Here is a 16,633-nt window from a genome sequence, read left to right as displayed (position 1 = left end):
TTACAAAATTATTTGATTAGAGGAATTTTGAGTCTATGTGTAGTACCTTTTGTATTAGAACCTAAAAATAATGGAGAATGGAGAATGTGTACTAATTTTGGATAAATGAATAAGATCATAGTGAAGTATAGGTTTCCTATGTCGAAGATAGATGACATAATGGATTATTTAAGTGGTGAAATATAATTTACCAATATTGATTAGAAGAGTGAAAATCATCATTTTAGAATCAGAGAAGGTGATGAATAGAATTCTTCTTTCAAGATAAAATAAGGTTTGTATGAGTGGTTGATTATGCCTTTTGGTTTAACTAATGCACTAAGTACTTTTAAGAGGTTGATGAATGAGGTTTCAAAGAAATTCATGGGTAAGTTTTTGATTGTGTATCTTGATGATATTTTGATATTTAGTAAGTGTAGAGAAGAACATTTTTTGCTTAGGCAAGTATTGGAGAGATTGAAAGAAGAAAAGTTGTTGATTATTTTGAAAAAGTGTTCATTCATGAAAGATGAGATTGTGTACCTTGGTTTTGTGATTCCTACTGATGGTTTGAAGTGTTGGAAGTTTATTGGGAAACTAAGATACTAAGAGGGGGGGTGGGGGTTGGTGAATCATAATTACTATAACTTTTAACCTTCAAAATAACCTGGTTGCATTCACCACATTATCCATCTCATATCTAGACTATGAATAACATAAATTAAAACTTTATATGTTGAAATAGATCTAACTATGTATCACATCCATCAATCATGAAAATGTAAACACATAACACAAGAGATTTTGGTTACCCAAATACCCTCCAAGGTGAAGGTAAAACTGGGGTGAGGATGATACCCACAAATCTTCACTATTGTAGTAACAAAGTTAGCCTATTGCGACTACAAATTTGATCACTTCTAATGATCTACCCTATGAGGGGTTTTCCCTATTAAGAGCTTTATAGAGACTATTAGGTATACCTTGATTAAAGGATTTAACACTTACAATGAAGTAAGGACACTATTAAGAGATTTGCATAGGCCTGTTAGGACCACTTTTAAGAGATTTACCATGATTCACTTGCCAAAATGATTTGGTATCCAATCCTTTAGTTTGCACTATCAATATTGATTACAAATCTTCTCCTTTCGATCTCTAATCTAATCTTCGATATGATACATCTTTATTATTCTCTTCACTACTTAGCTAGGTCACTAAACTCTATTACTTTACAACTTTGCTTGTAGCCTCCAAAACCTAACTCCTTCACATAAGTATTCATGATTCTTTGTTTCATTTATCTTTACACACACATGTGTAAAATAGGGTTTAGATTTTCCCTTATAAAGAAATCTATAGAGTCTTCTAGAATAAAATCAACGATCTAGATGTTACCCTTTTTAGTCTCTTCATTTGATTGGTTGTCTCACATTTATAGTGATTGATGATCCATGTCAAAATGTGTAACAAACTCTATGATCATTAAATGTTGTTTATATGTCAGCACAAAATGATTTACCTCAAAATATGTACCATTTTAGACATTTTTGTACATATTGTGTTACTTGACACATATTATCTCTGATGTTCAATTATAACTATTCTCCCTACTGATACTCAGCCTCAACTAACTTGGCTCCTTTTGTATGACTTGACATCCATATACTTTTTTTACTTGACTTTTATTGAACTTGACTTATATAGGAATACTTAGTGACCATATACTTTCTCAACTCCTATAGAGCTCAGCATATACATGATTATTTAGAAGTCTTTACAAATACATGACTTGACCTATATAGAGTGACTCGGTTACAGTGATGACCAAACAACTCTCCCTTGTCTATGAATAAGTGTTCAACACTAATAGAAAAAAAACTTAGAGAGATCAAAAATCTCCCCCTTTGACATTAGTGGAAAAAACACTTTGTCATGATTACATCATTATAGTATAATTCAAAAATGAAACTACTCCCCCTATGCCTATGACTCAGTTTGTATAGGACTACAAAAAACTTTCTTTTAAATCATACTCATATATAAAATACATATGTTACACAACTCAAATAGTTTGATGTTGCTTTTCATACCTTTGTTCTTACTTTTGTTCTTTTTTTATTCCTCTAAGCTCTACATCTCTGATTTTATCACTTTTAAGTATCCTTCACTATCCCCCTTGAAGTATTTATTTTCTTCCTTATCCCCCTTGATTTTGTCATGTATGTCTATTGTTGGGATTGGGAGGATGGAATCAAATCATATTTTTAATGAGTGACTTATGAGTTTGGATGATCATGGAAAGAGCATGATCCCATGCAGTTTCGACTAATTCCAAAACTTGAATCTTGATCTCCAAATTTGCAACTAAGTCAGTTAAACTATTAGCAGTAGAAAGGTTATGATCTATTTGAACTAGGTCCTTTGTTGAAGCTAATTCTTGTTGCATGACCTCCAAGTGAGGTATCAACATTGATCATATGGAGATAAGTTTGGCCCTCATTTGGCTATCTGATGTGTGTATCTTGACCAACCTCCCTTGTGCAAATAATAATCTATTGTAGTGCATTGAACTTGATCCATCTAATTGAGAGATAAAATTTCTTGATGATTTTAAATCAACCTGAATCTTGTGAATGCTAGCTTGAAATTCATTGGTGAATCTAGGCATGTCACTAAGAATATTAAATAGATATTGTGTTTTCTTCACAAGTTCCTCTAGATTCTGTACAAGTGTCAACAGTTCAACCTTCCTTAATGCAATCATAGTGGAAATTTTCTCCAATACCTTTTTCTCAAACTTTTTCTATGACTAGGCCATTAATTTCTCATTTGCTTCTATATCCTTAGTGTTGACTTTATCAACAATTTTCACTAACTGATAGATGATAGGGGCCTTTTCATCAATTTTCTAATTATCAAATGCATCAACAAATATATCTTTGATATCATGCAATACTTTCCTTTGTTGTTTCTCTCTTCTCATCTCCTTTTTTCATATTGTTATTGCCAATATGTCTTGTAATATTATTGTTTTTTCAAATGTGAGATTCTTCAAATCCCAATTAGGTAATTCAATAGCTCATCCAAGGTAACAACTTTACCTAGAGAACTCATCATCTTCCTCTTCCCTTTGCCCTTCTTAGGAGTGTTACTTCTTCGCACATTTTTGACAATTGGCTAATGAAGATATGTAATTGTTGTCATTTATGGCAACCCATGATGTACATGCTTGTATAAAACCTCAGAAATAAAGATACTTAGCTTTTGGTACCCAAAAAATTGTCTAAGTACGAAATTGGTTTATAGTAGTGTATCATTTTGTATGTAACTTGTTACTGATATCATATTATGATTAGTGAAGTTAGATAGAGATATTATACATATTGATGATGATGTCTATAACCTTAGAGAACAGTATGGACTATACAAAAAAGAGATATTCGCATTTTACTAGTGAAACAGAATAGCAAAATTAAAGACAAAGGAATTATTTTCTTTACAAAATAATTACTTGACCAATTAGGGCCGACATCCTAGATGTTTACTCTAAGTTGGAAAATTATATTATGGTCTTAGCCGACCTAGCAACAATTTGTGAAAAAGCATGGTATTTATGCAAAGGACATCTTGTGAGTTCATGTGTATTTAGTATGCAATTGTATTCTAATAAGTGATATGTGAACATCTTGTGAAGCGATATATACGAAGTTTTTGAGAACCTAATTTTGTGATCCAAGATTGAGCTGAGGTTAGAGATTAGTCAAGAAAGAAGTTATAGCACCTATATACCTAAGGACTAATTACTTGTTTTGGTAGTGAGCTCTTCTTGTAATTGGAAGTTCATGTTTGGGCACTAGGCTCATCTTGCATCTACTATCCTACAAACTCCTAATAGGGTTGGAATCTCCTAATAGGGATTCAAAGTCCCTTAATAGGGACTCTCTATATTGAATTTTCTCATTGACTCCTAACAAGGTCCATCCTCTAACAAGGAACATATAAATCAGTATATTATCTAGTGGGTATCATCCCCATTGGGGTTTTCCCTTAGCTAGGGTTTCCCTAGTTAATAAAATATGGTGTTATGAGTTCTCTTTATGCATGATTATTATTTATATTCAGCATTACTTATTTACTTTCTTATGCATGGTACAGAGTAATTAATAATATCCATTTGGCAACAAAAGTTTGTAGAATACTAATTCTCCCCCCGACCCCCAACCCTCTTAATATTCCCTATTTCTAATGAGCTAGGGCTAGAGTAGGTGAAGGGATTTACTACTCAGTCTAACTTGTGTATCAGTGAAAAAGACTACAATAGTAATACTTAGTGTGGTTTGATCTATAGAATCTTGCACCTATTATACAAATGTGGGGTCTAACATTATTGGGGTTGGAGTATGACTTGCACACTCAACTCTATCTGTGAAGATTTTTTCTTATCTTCTTCTTTTTCCTTCTCCTTTTCTTTGTGTTATGTCTACTTGTTTCCCTAATCTAGAGGTCCTAAGACTTGTGGCCCTTGCTGACCTTTAGTAGACTAATCTGTGTTTGGTTCTTTGTCTTTCTTGGTATTCTCATTTGAAGCCTTAGTTACTTCCTTGTCTTTTTTTGACTCCTCGGCTCTTGTTGGACTCTGAGCAATAGGATTGACAATTGGAGCTTGTGTCTCTCCTATTTTGGGATAATCCTTTATTTTTTGTATTGCAGGAGTGTCAGGTGTGGTAGAATGAATAGGGGATACATTGCCATATTCTTGTAATCTTGAAACACCTATGTCTTCTTCATCACTATGTATATCTTCAATAGTTACTTCATTTTTTTCACTCTCCTCTACACCTTTTTTACCTTTCCCATCCTTGTATATCTTGTAGTTAGTCCAAAAATACTCTTCCACAATAGTTCATTTTGTTGTACAATAGCCTCAACTTTATTTTGAAATATCATAAATGCTATATATTTAGGAACAAATCTATTCCTATACTTCTCCAAAAATGCTGTCATTTTCTTAGTTGTTAACTTAGGCGTGATTTTAGCTAATGTCCCTTCTCTTGTTTTCCTTTTAGTTATTGTTGCATGTTGCCACTTGGCATCAATTCTATTATACAATTAAGTATGAATCTTTCTTCTTATCTCTATATGTGTAAATTTGAACTTAGCCATCATCTCTAATGTGGCTTCTTCTACCTTAGACTTATCGGCAACACTTAATGTTCCATACTTTATGAATTTGAAACTTGATAAACCTATAGAGTTTCTAATGTTTTCACATACCTTGTCAATAGTATTAGGATTTATATGCAGAGCGACTCAGTGGTGACCTAGTTCATCAGATTCAATCCTCTCTATATTTTCTTCATCATCATCTTTTTGTGTTCTCAATTTTCTTCACTTTGTCTGACGTTTGGTGGCTGGCAATTTTATCTTAATAGCACTTGTGCCACTAGAACCTTTACTAGGTTTGGTAATCTTTACAACACCCATTTTCAATGGTGGCTCAGCATTGGCTACTACTATTTCCCTAGTTCTTACTCTTAGTGGTGTATGAGGAGAGAAGGACTTAGATATTACCTTCTTTACATTCTTCCTCACCTTAGGCACTATGATTTTGATTGTTGTGGCCTTCTTTGCTAGTGGGGTGACAAGTGCTAGTGTTTTACCCTATTTTCTACACTTTGTTCCTCTTTGCATCACCTTCACTATCTTGATCCTCTCCAATATCTTGTGTGAGTATTAAAGGTCCTTCACCTTGAGTTTGTATGCCTATTTTTTCTTCTAGGTCTTCAATAATTTTCTTCCTCTTCTTGTCAATAGAAGCAATGTTAATATCTATTGTTATTCTTGCTTTTGCTTCTTCATACTTGACAAAGAACTCATCCTTTGCATAAATTTCTTCAGTAAGTACTATAGTAATTTCTACACTCACATCATCAATATTAATTTCATATCCAAAATTTTAAGCTAGGTTACTCTTGGATTAACTGCCTGAACATATATATAGTCAGTGTCAACTAGAAATTACACATCATTATAGTATTTATCAACTAACGATGTAGGAATCCTTGTTCTTTTCCTCATTTTTTGTTTGAACTCGTCAAAGTATCCATCTAATACATTCTCAAATTTGACTCCCAAATTTGCAATATACTCACTTATTTGTGCCAGTCAAAATTTCCAATAGTAGGAAAATAAATTTGTACATAAAATAAAATACACATTATCATTGATCCAAACTTACATATTGACTTCTTAGCTTCTTATGGTCTTTTATCACAATCTTCCAAGCCTGATCTATAGCCATACATGGCACACTATTCAATCAACTTGACTGGTAGAATTTGTGTGCAATCACTCTCACTACAAATGCAATCAATGGATTTGCAATTTTTGAAATAGACGTGTCACATCCATTTCACTCAACTTTGGTGTTTACCTTAACTGAATCTTTTCTCTTGCATCACATAATCTTGTTTTTATCAATATTGGATAGCCTATGGCATCATGAATAATCTTCTTCATCATTTTGACTAGCCCATTCTCCATCCATAACTCCATGTCATGAATTTGACTCAACACAACCTTTATCCCTTCAATTTTAAAATTTCTTAGAAAATCTAGGGCGTACGTTAACTCTTTCTGCTCAAAAATCTTGAACTCATCCTTTAATACTCCTTCATCACACAGATTTTGATATGCCAAACCAATTTCATAATCTCTTACTTCCCTAATTTTTCACATATAATTTTTGGTCACATAAATAGTATTGACAAATGAGTGTCAACACACTTACCCATTTTCATCATACATGTCGAGTACACAATAGATGCCGAGCCAGAATTTCAATAGGTGTCGAGTCACAGTTAGTGCCAAGTAGATTACAGTATAGTATGTGCCAAGCAATATAGGAATTGTTCATGTGCCAAGTAATAGAATCATTCAGATGTCGAGAAACTCAGAACAACATATGTTGAGTGATGTAGGATACAATAGGTGTCAAGCGAACCAAGAAATGTAGTAGATGTTGAGCAATCTAGAAATAGTATGTGTCGAGCATCAGTAATACTTCATGTGTCGAGCAACATGGGATCAGCATAAGAGTTTTTACTTGCACAAACTAAGATGTAAGGCATTTTTGGAGCCAACTTAGAGAAATTTCAAAGGAGAAAGAGGATAAGGATGATTCATTTGTATTCCCTATGAAATATGCATGCAACCAATTAGAAAAATGGTGTGAAGGCATGCAACCAATTAGAAAAATGGTGTGAAGGCATGCAACTAATGAGAAAAATGCAAAATTTGAGCGAGAATTTGAGATTCAATTTGGATCATAGATCCATACCTAACCCTAAGTCTTCACATTATTTATAAGGAGGACAAATGCACCATTTTATTTATGAAAGAAAAGTTGCATAAGGAGACATTATAGTGAAATCTCAATATGAAATGAAAAGACATAGTGAAAGGGATAGCATTTATATCCAGTTGACCATAGCAGAATAGGGGACATATTCAGAGATCAAATCAAGCAAGGATCAAAAGAGAAAGAGCATATCAAGTGCCTAAACCTAGAAATTCAAGATTGCATTCAATTAGGTCAAAAATTTTAATACTCTCTCATTATTGTATTAGAAGTTGAAATCCTATGGTGATAGGTTAGCTTAATAGCTAGATAGGAAAGTCTTTGCAGAAGGACAAGAAAATCCTATGTATTAGGTAGGTTTAACAACCTTCATTTTGAATCCTTTAATAGGGTGACACTTCATGTAAAGTGTTTGTAAATCCTTTCAACAGGTCACTATTGACACAGTGTAAAGCCTTTAATAGGGCAAGCCTTTAACAGGGCAAACCATCAGAAGTGGTTGAATTCATTGTTGTAGTAATTTTGTGGGTGTCATCCCCACCCCAATTTTACCTTCTTATTCCTAGAGGGTTTCTGGGTCATCAAAATCTCTTGTGTTATGTGTTTTTGATTAGATAAACAGGTTTTACAAGGAACCTGAAACCTGATAGTTAGTACAAAAGAAGGCTTATAATAAGCATGACAGCCCAGCCAAAAAAGTATAAGTTCAAAGGCTGATAATAAGCATTAAGCCTAGCCAAAGGAAAGAGTTCTAAGAAAAGACCAAGAAAAGGAAACAAGAAAAGCCACAGCCTAAAGCCAGAACAAAAAGCCAAAAGACAGCAATCAACAAAAGAACAGGCAAGAGTTATGCCTCATTCTTTCGCTCCAAATCATGCATCAACTGAGTAGCCTCAAAGGCTAGTTGATTCTCCTCCATTTCCATTTGTTGCACCCTTTGATTCCCCTGGTCCTGAGCAGGAATGGAGTTGTCCTTTGTAGGGTCGTCCTCCTTTCTACTCTCATCCCTGTCATTTCCATCCTCATCATCATGCATTTCTCTATCTTTGATCCAACCCATGAGAGATATGATGTTGTTGTTGATGGAGCTTAACAAGGAAAACATCTGATTTTCAAGGTTGTGATTGTAGTTTTCCAGGTTGTGTATCCTCTATTCTGCCAAATTGAGCCCGTCAACCGAATATGTCCTCCTGTTGGCATCCATTCCTTTCCTTGTTGCCTCAATATGTTTCACCTGATCTTTAACCTCCTCAATCTCATGGAAAAGCCATTTTATTGATCTCTTGTGTTATGTGTTGATGCATGCTCTCATTTTAGGTTTGTTTACTTTCATGCATGTTAATTTCAGTTATATGTTATTATGAGTTTGAAGGGATAACAATTGGTACTTCTAATTCACCCCCCCCCCCCCCCCCGCCCCTCTCAAAAGTAGTCTTCCCATTTGAATATTCCAATAATAATAGCTCTATACATCATAATCATAATAACCTTGGGTGGTATCGATGATAACACACCCATTGAATCTCCTTTCATAATGATTTTAGGAATAGCACAGTATTTAGGTGGACAAGTTTCACTCTTCACCAATTGAAAATTGCCTTCCTCTTCTCCTTTAGTCTTTGCCAATGATGATAATGATGTCATTTTTTTGTTAGGGTTTTAATATTTTTCTTTTTGAACAACACAACACCACTGGAAATCAATACTCAATCACTCTTTTACTAAAAATTTCTCTTAATTGCCTTGGAAACGAATCACTCAAATTGCTTGGGCTCTAAAATTTGAATGCAAGTTATGTAAAATGATTTCAAATTTTTGATATATACCTTCATTCATTCAAATTAGGGCTCTCATAAATTTTGTGTCCTCAGTTGGGTGGAATGCAACTATCTCGTTCATCATTAAACTTTTAACTCACTCTCCATTATACAGCTTGGTCAATATGATCTAACTTGACCTATACATTAGTTTGGTCATTGTGGGTACTCATTCCATATTTCAATGCTTGATCAATATAGATGATATTACTTCTTCTTAACACCCAATGATGCAAATGATTCCATTACACTATTCTTTCCATAAATCTAATCTAATGCATCTTGACTTATGCAAATATGAACTTTGACACAATTTATGTTAGGAAATGATGTAAGATAAGTCATTAAATATTCAATTCCTTACATACCTTGATAAATTTGAGATAGTGTAATCACCTTCTCCATTGGATTGGGTGATCTCAGCTTTATTTATTCCATTGCTTCCAGCTTCTATATTTTTCATCCAAGTTTGATTCATCTTTTTCTTTGTTTTTTCAACATCCACATTACTTTTTCTTTGATGTGTTCATTTTTTGGTGCTAGTGCTCAGGTCCTACAATTCTTTCTCACATGTCCAACCTTGTGACAACTAAAATAAACTATGTTTCGATTCAACCATTTCTTGTAATTTTCTAAAATGTGTTCTTATGCAATTTTCTAGAATATGATCATGATCTCCACAATAATGAAAGTTATACCATGTATTATAACCCCAATTGTAAGAGTTACCTTTCTTAGGTGCATTGTCTTACTTTTTGGTTGTCCAATTAGACTTTTCCTATGATCTGCATTTATGTGATCTATGTCCATACTTTTGACAATTGTAGAATTATCCCTAAATTCTTGGTATAGTAGGTGTATTCCTCACCTTTGATCTACATTCATGTGCTTGATGACCTTGCTTCTTGCAATTAAAAAAATCATTAATAAACTTAGGTTTAAGGTTTTTCTTACCAATCTTACTTCCACAAATGTTTGTTGTGGGTCCAATTTTGCCACAATGATAGCATGTAAGTTTTCCTTTTGGTTTCCCATTTCTTTTCTCTCCACTCTTGGATTATTCTCCTTCTTTAGTAGATGACTGGTGCTTGATATTCCATAATCCAAAGGTGTCATTGGATGGCCTAAGTGATCTCATCAGTTCTTCAAAATATCTTATTGCTTCACTAGGCTTGTTCATCCTTTCCATTATTTTTTCTTAGATCTTAGCTCATTCCTCAATTGGTCAATTTTTTATCTTAGATTTTCTATCTCTTTGTCTTTCCCATTCAATTCTTGATTTACAAGTAGCAGTTGATTCATCATGTCTAGCTGGATGTTAGTAAGCTTTTGTATATCAAATGATCTTTCTTCAAGTCTAGTAGCCCTTTGTCTTTTGTATTCTGTAGCCACAAGTTTGTCTTCTTCAAATTTTTTCTTTTGTTTGGTCACTTCACATAGCCTCCCTGGCTTGATTTCATGTTCTCTTTTCAATCCTCTAACTTCTTCATTCATAATACAATTTTTTTCCAATAGATATGCAATAGTTGCATCACTTTCACTGGAACTTCCATTGTTAAGCAATCCTTGGGTATCAACATCTTGATAAAGTGTGTCATTCTACTGAATACCCATATCCTTTCTTTTCCTTAGGGATTTCTTTAGTTCCTCTCTTTCTAGTTCAATTTGTTACAGTATGAGCCAGATGTGAATCATTTGATTGCCAATAATTTTTCCCAATTTGTAAGCCTCCATCTCCAAGATCTCAACTCTCTAGTGGTTAGACTCCGTGTAAGAGAACAAAGCTTTGATGCCAATTGTTGGAAGTTTATTGGGAAATGAAGATACTAAGAGGAGGGGTGAATTAGAATCATAATAAATTTTAACCTTCAAAAAAACCTAGTTGCACTCACCACATTATCCATCTCATATCCAAATCATGAATAACATAACTTTAAAATTCAAATGTTGAAATAGATCTAACTATGTATCACATCCATCAATCATGAAAATGTAAATACATAACACAAAATATTTTGGTTACCCAGAAACCCTCCAAGGTGAAGGTAAAAATGGGGTGGGGATGAAACCCACAAATCTTCACTACTATAGTAACAAAGTTAGCCTATTATGACTACAAATTTGATCACTTATGATGATCTACCTTGTGAGGGGTCCACCCTGTTAAGAGCTTTACATAGACTATTATGTCTACCTTGAATAAAGGATTTAACACTTACAATAAAGCAAGGACTCTATTAAGAGATTTATATATGCCTGTTAGGACCACTTTGTTAAGAGATTTACCCTGATTCACTTGCTAATATGATTTGTTAACTGATTTAGTTTGTACTATCAATGTTGATTACAAATCTTCTCCTTCCAATCATGATTTAACATTATAATGAAGTAAGGACTCTATTAAGAGATTTACATAGGCTTGTTAGGATCACTCTATTATGAGATTTACCCTAATTCACTTGCCAATATGATTTAGTACTTGATCCTTCAGTATGCACTATCAATGTTGATTACAGATCTTCTCCTTCCAATCTCTCATCTGATATATCTTTATTTTTCTCTTCACTACTTCACTAGGTCACTAAACTTTGTTACTTCACAACTTTTCTTGTAGCCTCCAAAACCTAACTCCTTATTACAAGTATTCACGGTTCTTTTGTTCCTTTCTCCTCACTTGCACATGTGTAAAATAGAGTTTGGATCTGTCCTTATAAAGAAATATGTAGAGTCTTCAAGAATAAGATCAATGATCTAGATGTTACCCTTTTTAGTCTCTTCATCTAATTGGTTCTCCCACCTTCATAGGGATCAATGATCCACATCAAAACATGTAACAACCTCTGTAACAAAATCTACAATGTTAACTCAAAATGGTTTACCTCAAAGTTTGCACCATTTTAGACATTTGTGTACACATTGTGTAACTAGATACATACTCTCTAATGCTTTATCCTAATAATTATTCCTATTGATACTCAACCTCAACTAACTCGGCTCCTTTTGTATGACCTAACATCCATATACTTTATTTACTCAGCATTTACTGAACTTGGCTTATATAGGAATACTCAATGACCAAAGACTTTCTTGGCTCCTATAGAGATTGGCATAGACAAGATTATTTAAAAGTCTTTAGAAATACATGACTCAGCCTATATAGAGTGACTTGGTCACAGTGATGCCTAACCAACTCTGGCTTGTATATGACTAAGTGTTTGATACTAATAGATAACAAAACTTAGAGAGATCAACATGAAGATGGATCCTGAATAGGTAAAATAAATTATTGGTTGGCTTAAACCTAAGAATGTTAGGGAAGTTAGATCATTTCATGGATTGGAAAGTTTATATAGGAAGTTCATAAAAAATATCAGTTCAATTTGTAAAGTTATGGCTGAGACAATGCAAGGAGATAAAGATGAATTCAAGTGGATGCATGGTGATGATAGAAGTTTTGAAACTTTGAAATAGAGGGTTGCAGAATTGCCTATGTTAGCTCTCCTTGATTTCAATAAGGTATTTCAAGTAGAGAATGATGCAAGTGGTAGTGCAACTAGAGTTGTGCTAAGTCAAGAGTGTAAACTTGTTGCTTTCTTTAGTAAGAAGTTACATTATGCTAAAAAGAAGTATTATGTGTATGATCAAGAATTCTATGTTATTGTTCAAGTTTTGAAGAAGTGGAGATGGTATTTGGTACGTAAGAATTTTTTCTTGTATAGTGATCATAAGGCTTTGCAATATTTGGGAAGTTAACATTAATTGAAATAGAGGCATATGAATTGTGTTGAGAATTTTTAGAATTCCATATTTTTGATCAGCATAAACATGGAGTCATTAACCGAGTTGTAGATGGATTAAGTCAAAGGAGATCTTTTTTGACCAAGATGACAATTGAAGTTCTTCATTTTGATGAGATGAAAGCTTTGTATGATCCTCATTTTTTTAATCCATGGAGAGCATGTAGAGCACCAACTTTGTCAAATCAATCAAGTAAGTATGAAGATTATTTCAATAAAGATGGTATATTTTTCAAAGGAATTCAATTATGTATACCAAAAGGATCTATGCAAGTTAACTTGATAAAGGAAAACCATAGCAGTGGTTGAGTTGGACATTTTGGTATTGACAAGATATTTAGTTTTCATAAGCAAAGGTATTATTGGCCACAATTGTATAAGTATCTTCAAATTTTTTTAAGGAGTTGTGGAGTTTGTCAAGTTGAAAAGGAGAAAGTCAAAATATTAGATTTTATATGCCTATTTAGGTAACTAAGAAACCTTCGAGTGATATGGTTATGGACTTTGTTCTTGGCTTACCAAGGATACTAAGAGTGAATGATTCTAAATTTGTTGTTGTGGATAGATTTTCCAAGATGACACATTTCATACCATGTAAGAAGACCTCAAATGTTGTGCACATTGCATATATTTTCTTTAAATAGATTGTCAGGTTATATGAATTACCAAGGATTATTATCTCTTATCGTGATAGTGATTTTGTTGGTTATTTATGGAAGACTTTGTGGAAGAAATTGGATATTGAGTTGAAGTTTAGTTCTATATTTCATCTATAGAATGATGGAAAAAAAAAAGTTGTCAATATAAGTTTGGGTAATTTTTTGAAATTCTCAGTTGGAGATGAATTGAGTAATTGGGATTTACTATTGGCACAAGTAGAGTTTTCATATTATAATTCTATGAATAGGAGTATTGAAAAGACACCTTTTAATATTGTTATAGGAATACAACCTAGATGAATATTATATTTGAGGGATGTTGTTGGAGAAGAGAAGAAGAGTGTTAAAGGAGAAGAATTTGATGGAGTTATGAAGTCTTTGCATGAGGAAGTGAAACATAAGTGGAATAGAGTAATAAAAATTACAAGAATAATACAAATAGATCAAGGAGACAGAATATTTTTGAACTAGGTGATAAGGTGATGGTTCATTTAAATAAAGGTAGATTTCCTATTGGAACATATAGTAGGTTGAGGTTGAGGAAGTTCGGTCCTTGTAAGATCTTGAGGAGATTTGAAAGTGATAATGCTTATGAAGTTGAGTTACCTAAGGACATGGAGATATCACCTATATTTAATATTGCTGATTTGTATGAGTATCATGAATATGATGAAGAAGTTGTTATACTAAGTGACTAGCCTAATAAATAGGTGGAAGAGGTTGAACATATCTTGAATCAAAGAGTTGGTAAGTGTTAGAAATAGTAGATCACCAATATAAGTGGGGGGGTAAATTAGTTATCTATTGATCTTGAACAATTCTTAATTATTCAACCAAAGTAAACAAGAATCACAAAGAAATTCGCATACACAATTACACCAGATATGTCAACTAGGGAAACCCTTGATCAAATGGAAAACCCCGATGGGAATGATGCCCACACAATAATGTACTAATATAAATATTCCTTGTTAGAGGATGGACCCTATTAGGAATCTTTTACAACACTTAGTACAAAGAGTCCCTATTAGGAGACTTTGAATCCCTATTAGGAGATTCCAACCCTATTAGGAGTTGTAGAAGGCAGCTAAACCCATTATCTGCTTCAGGATCAAATCAAAAAACCCACTATCTAATTGATCTTGGTACAATTATTTTCAGAATAATAGATGTGAGATAATATTTCACTTCTTCCTTTGTTTAGTACATCAAAATTCTTCACCTTCAAATCATGCAATCAGATCTGGAATTTAGAACCCATCAACAGTAACCCTTGAGGTCATACATTAGTATATTACTCTGCTCCTCTACTTCGTAATTCACAAGTCTTCTATGCTTCTTGATTTCTAATGATGATTTTTAAAACTTGGAAAACATATTTCCTTTATACCACACTCAATATTAATTCCTTGATTCGACTTCATACTTTATTATAAGTTATTTAAATGAAATACACATTTAATTAATACTGTCGACTCATAGTTATACACAATGTTTCACACGTGTGACTTTCGTACTTGTGCACTCACTACCATCATCAGTGGTCAATGTACTACCTCTGGTTAACTATGTAACCCTTCATTCCAAATACAATGTGTTATATTGATCATACAATAGAAACTATTTTTCCCAATGCTTTGTTTCCCTGTAGTTCTATGTAAATCATCAATATCTTTTGTACGTTGTTGATTCAAGTTCTACACACTTGCCCATATGTTACATAAATGTTGTAGTATATGCTAGTAACTATGCATAAGTAGGTATGCAATTTATTGTCCTTAATACAAAAATTACAGTCTGTTGCTCTACCAATTTTTACTAACTTATTACTATGTTGTCATCAATGACAAACACAATTATACACCATATCAATGTTTTTCAATACTCCCCCATAGAATTAGCATACATGCTAACAATCTCCCCCATTGGCATTGATGGCAACATAGATGAATAACATCTAGTTCCAAGAATACCAACAAGTTTCTTCATCACTCAAATCTCACTTCATGCAAATCTTTTATTGCAACACTTCTCCCTCATAGTACAAACTTTTTCTAATTTTTTTCATGTCACTCTCTCCCCCATTGACATCAATGTCAAAGATTATACAAAATTGAACATACAACAATCTATCAGCATGAACACAAGCCAGTCTATTTCTTTACAACTTTTGCATATAGTTCTATAAACAACACAAGTGTCTAAAGACATTGTTGCACACCAATTTCCTATTACCAAGAGTCCTTGACTGACTCTATTCACCACAAATACTCCCCCATTGAGGAAGTATCAACATACAGTCTAGTCTAACAATGGTGTTATATACCCTGAACTGATACACTTTTTGCATTTTCTATTCTGAGCTAGGTAGGGGCATAACCCCAAGCATACCTCTTAGGTACTCAAATGTATCCTTTGGCAAGGCCTTTGTGAAAATGTCTACAATTTGTCCCTTAGTATTAATGTACTCTAGTCTGATTTCTTTCACAACAACTTTCTCTCTCAAAAAGTGATATTTTATGGCAATGTGTTTAGTCTTAGAATGCAAAATAGGATTATTAGACATGTTAATAGTACTTGTGTTATCACAATAAACGATAACAAGTTCTATGAATGTAATTCCAATATCCTTCATCATCTACTTCATCCATATGAATTGATTATAGTTGTTTGCTACTGCAAAAAACTCTACCTCTGCAGTACTTTGTGAGGTACAATTTTGCTTCTTGCTAAGCCAAGAAACTAATCTTCCTCCAAGGAAAAATGCTCCTCCGCTAGTGTTTTTTCTATCATCCCTATCTCCAACCCAATCAGCATCTATATAAGTACAAAGAGTAAAGTCATTGCTTCTATCACACCAAATGTCATAATCTGATGTTCCTTTCATATATCTAAATATCCTTTTTACTATTGCATAGTGATATTCTTTAGGATCAGCTTGAAATCTAGCCACAATTCCAACTACATTAGCTATATCTAGTCTACTATGAGTTAGATATTACAATCCTCTAACCATAG

This window comes from Cupressus sempervirens, chromosome 10 (genome assembly GCF_028749045.1).
Source record: "Cupressus sempervirens isolate cs-2001-9-10 chromosome 10, ASM2874904v1, whole genome shotgun sequence".
Lineage (NCBI taxonomy): Eukaryota > Viridiplantae > Streptophyta > Pinopsida > Cupressales > Cupressaceae > Cupressus > Cupressus sempervirens.
Note: the sequence above shows the minus strand (reverse complement) of the source record.